We start from the raw sequence: 4637 nt of genomic DNA on the forward strand, positions 1-4637 counted from the left end.
CCTTCACTGACTTTCATGCAAACACAGTGGACCACAGCCTCCGGAAAGAGGGTGGGTGGCACACGTGGCCCCAGTCTGTTCTGTCCATTCGGCAAATGGCCTGGGTTAGGGGAAACCCAGCATGGCGACCATCCGACAGGCCGACCCACCGACCCACGGACGTGCTCGGTTTCTCCCAGCTCCCTGGATGACCTCCCCCACCCACCCCCACCCCACCCCACCCGCATTCCTTCACCCACCGTGGTGTCTGGTGTCAGGGCACTTGGAAGATGACTCCCATTGTTCAATAGACAGGGGCAGGAAGATTCCTATAGGACCGCAAAAACAGTCAACTGGCCATACATACATACATACATACGTACAAACTTTTTGTCCCCAGAGGCCTCAGACCTCCTCTCTCTGGACCCGCTGAACCCCAGTAACTGGCCCCCATTCAACTGCCACATAGTAGGGGTCATCCAGACGTTCTTGGGATGGTAGGTATGACTTCCAAAGGGGTTGAAGCCTTCCTTCCCCCGCTGCAAGCCTGATGCCCTCAGCATGGCCAGGACACTGCTACAAACAAACAAACAAACAAACAAATAAACAAACAAACAAACACACACACACCACCACCACCACCACCACCACCACCAACAACAACAACAACGACAACAAAAGACAAACACATGCGTATGTGACTTGGGGACATACTTTCCGCAGCCTCCAGGGACGAAGGCACTCGCTTCACTGGGTAAATCCTACGAGGCTTCACTAAAGCGCTTGCCAACTTACTTCTCAGAAGGATCGATCTCTGCCCCCATCACCCGCCATCATCAGGCAAGGTCGTCAGAATCCATGGGAGGTATAGACTAGAAGAAGAAGTAGAGGAAGGAGGAGGAGGAGGTGGAGGAGGAGAATCAGTGACATGAGGTGTGTACGACTTCTTGTCTCCAAGAGGATTGAGTTTTAAATTTTTTTCTTTTCAGATACAAGGGAAAATAAACTTTTGTTTTTTCCCCTTCCTTTCCTTTTAGAGGCGGACACCCACATGGTAACTATCATACCTCTGTCAGCAGAATGGAACCCTTTCTCTTTTTCTCCCTCCCTGACCCTTCTGGGATTCAGAAATCCTCCGTGAGGATTTTTCTATTCTTGGCAGCAGAGTTATTAGCATCATTGACTTGGAGGCAAAAACTTAGGTTTCCATTAAACTGGGATAGACATGCATGGATAAGAGATACTAGTGCTACTCGTTTTCCTTAGGGTTCCCCTGTGTCTGTGGGGCGTGTGTGTGTGTGTGTGTGTGTGTGTGTGTGTGTGTGTGTGTGTGTGTGTCTGTGTCTGTGTCTGTGTCTGTGTCTGTGTCTGTCTGCCTGCCTGCCTGCCTGCCTGCCTGCCTGCCTGCCTGCCTGCCTGTTTATTGTAGGAACTCTCTGTCAATGGAAGTATAGTTGACTTACAATGTTGTGTTCATTTATGACGTACGGCATAGTGATTCACTTATTCACACACACACACACACACACACACACACACACACACACACACACACGTATACTTTTTCAGGATAGGTTATTACAAGCTATTGAACATAGTTCCCTGTGCTAGACAGTAGGACCTACTTGTGTACCTAGTTTGTATAGGGTGGTTTATATCTGCTAATCCCAAACTCCTGATTTATCCCTCTGCCCTCCCCCGTTCCTCCACCCTACCCTGTCCCCTGTGTTAACCATCGGTTTCTTTTCCATGTCTGCGAGTCCAGTCTGTTTCTGGTTTGTAAATAGGTTCCTTGGAGTCTTTTTAAAATGGAGTTATTTATGTATGGATGGGTGTCTTGACTTACTTTCAGATCCCATCTAGAAGTGATGGCATAGGATATCTGTCTTTCTCTGGGTGACTGACATCACTAAAGCTACGGAACGCTTCACGTATGTGTGTGTGTCGTCCACGTTCAGGGGCCGTGCTGATCTTCTCTGGATGGTTCCCGTGTTAGTCGATGTGCTGTGGCAGCAAGCGCTTGCCTTAGGGTTTTTGTCTCAACCTGAAAGCCGGCCCGGAGACTGAAAGTCTTCTAGTTGCCTCCACTATCTGCCTAGGACCATCTCCACGAACGTTTCCCATTTTCTCTCACCCTTTTGTCTTGGCATCATTGAGTACTAAAATGCTCCGTCTCCTGAAGCCCTGCAGACTGAAGCTGGGCAACGGGAGGTAAACGTCAGAGAAATGGCCACAACAGCTCCTGTGGAAACCATCCTAGGGCCTGTTTTTGGAGGAGCCGCTCAGAGAGTTGAGCCGAACACCCCAGGACATCATCAGAGGCATTTCATACTGCTCGAGCCGTTTCGATGACCCCGATGTGTGGAAATCTCCTACCAGACTGACCCCCTACTCCCGGCCCTGAATCTGGTTTCTCATCTGCTCCAATGATTAACCTTTGTGCTGTACTTTGGTTTTCCACACAAGTGCCTCTTAGGCGATACCTGACTGCTTGCTCCCTAGGCCTAGCTTCAGAAGCCCATCGACACCACCGCCTCCTGAGACGAGATACTACAACTGTTTCCTTGAACAGACCTGTTCTCAGAACTAAGAAACTGGGTCCATGAAACGCAGGCCCTCTAGGAAACTATTCCCTCCCTCCTGCCCCCACACCACACGCACGCATGCACGCTCAGACGCACGCACGCACCCACGCACGCATGGACGCACACGCACAGTCAACAGCCCAGCTTTTAATGTGTAAAACTTCCAGGGAAGTTACAGAATAGGGAAATGTTGGGGTCCAGAGTAGGCTGCCCCAAAATGTGCCCGATGGACTATGCTGAATGAAAGGGACTTCACAACTGGCCAAGGGGGAGGGTATAGGTCAGTGGTAGAGTGTGTGCTTAGCAAGCAAGCACAAGGTCCTGGGTTTAATCCCCAGTACCTCCGGTCAAAAATAAATACATAAAATCGAATTCCTCTCCCCGCCCCCCCCCAAAAGTATACACTGCTGTATGTCAACTCTGTCTCAATAAAACTGGAAGAAAAAAAGGAAAAAAAAAATGATTTAACAAAAGAAAGAAAGAAACAAACAAAGAACTGCCCGAGGCAAGAGGAACACTCTGGCCCTCCTTTCTGCCTCCCTGGAAGCAGGGGAAAAAGAATTTTGTTTTTTTAAAGTCTCCCATCCCAGAGGAATCTATCAAGTCAGAGGTCTGCTTCCATGCCCTTCCATGATTCTCAAACGGTGTAGTGGGGTTTACCCAGATTAGGAAAAGGAGGGGACTCCTTTGGCCTGAGACCAGGCGAGATTCTCCCCCTCCCTCCCGCCTCCCTCCGTGCAGTTGGGACGGGGTGGCCTAAGGGTGGGGAAATTGAAACCAAAGAACAAAAGCCGTTCAACAGAGAGGAGCCGGAGGCCAAGTCAAAGGCTCTGACCTGAGCACAGAGCTTTCTGCATTTGAATGAAGCGATTGAACGAGGCCCTGCCGAATGGATCCTCCTGACGTCCCCGCCCCCGCTTCCAGGAGACAGTCAGTCGATTTGGGACCGATCGGTGGAGAAGGCCTGGGAGGCGGCGGCGGCGGCGGCGGCGGCGGCGGCGGCGGCGGCAGAAGCGGCGGCGGGGGCGGCGGCGGAAGCAGCGGCGGGGGCGGGGGGGGGTGGTGCGCGGGCGGGGGCGGGACCAACGGTCGCTCCAACTCTGCCTGCCTGCCTGCCTGCCTGCCTGCGGGGCTGAGGCCTGAGGGCCACGCTGGTTCCTGCCACTCAGGGAAACTTCTGCGGGTGTTGCCGAAAGATCGCCCTCCCCCACCCCGTCCCTGACGAGCCAAATAACCCAGAGACAGGGTCTTAGAGTTTAGAAGAAAAGAGGCAGCTTGATTGCTTTGCTGGGCAAAGGGGACTCACAGCAGGCTAGTGCCCTCCAAACTGTGAACCCGTCTTGGGGTTGGGGTTTCATGCTTCTGTGGACGAACAGGTTGGAGCATGAAAGGGAATCACAACAGGCGGGAGCACAAAAGGTGCTCATGATCAACAAGGGTCTCTGATGAAACTTCCTCCTAAATCTGGATGAGTGTCTGGTAACATGGGACCTCCTGGTGGTCTAGTAGGTCATCAGCCCGTGACCTTCTTTATCTGGTCAGACTCACCCGGTGGCACCAGCGCCACGGAGGAACTCGGGGTGGGGGGTGGGGGGTGGGAGGGGGCTGGTCGTTCTCCTGAGCTTATCCTCCCGTGACTCCCTTCCTGGGGAAAGACTCAGACGCCAAACATGATTGTCAAGTTGAACGATCAGAGGAAGGTCAAATCAAACAGTTAGAATCGACAACTTTAGCTGTTTTTAACAGTGGGCCTGGAGCTGGGAGCGGTGTCTGGTCAGTCGAGTTTGCTGATCGTTCTAAAAGCAAGCAGTAAGCATAAAGCCAAAAATTGGCTTAGCCTAAGTGCGGCCACTTCATGATTCCTCCTTCACTGGGGGCTGAGGCGTGGGGGAGGGCGGGGGTGGGGGACAGGACTGAGGTGGCGGCGAACTTCTCCGTGAATGCTCGGAGCCGAACTGCTCTCTGGGCCTAGGTCTGAAAAAGGCCTGAGTCTCAGCTATGACAGATTCTCTCTCTTTCTGGGCACATGGACTGACTCGCCCCGCATCCTCCCATCCTGTCAGACCCTTTGGA

At 52.5% G+C, this 4637-nt stretch overlaps 1 long non-coding RNA gene and 1 other non-coding gene across 2 annotated transcripts; both read right to left on the minus strand.

The window, feature by feature from the left end:
• Positions 1-347: 347 nt before the first annotated feature.
• Positions 348-4152, minus strand: LOC141576872 (uncharacterized). The gene is made up of 3 exons (XR_012505298.1): positions 3400-4152; positions 694-851; positions 348-555 (listed from the first exon to the last, which is right to left on the minus strand). It is a non-coding gene; the product is annotated as an uncharacterized LOC141576872 (long non-coding RNA).
• On the minus strand, positions 1891-1999 carry LOC141576882 (U6 spliceosomal RNA). The gene has a single exon (XR_012505308.1). It is a non-coding gene; the product is annotated as a U6 spliceosomal RNA (small nuclear RNA).
• Positions 4153-4637: the final 485 nt, after the last annotated feature.

Source organism: Camelus bactrianus, unplaced genomic scaffold (genome assembly GCF_048773025.1).
Source record: "Camelus bactrianus isolate YW-2024 breed Bactrian camel unplaced genomic scaffold, ASM4877302v1 HiC_scaffold_42, whole genome shotgun sequence".
Classification (NCBI taxonomy): Eukaryota; Metazoa; Chordata; class Mammalia; order Artiodactyla; family Camelidae; genus Camelus; species Camelus bactrianus.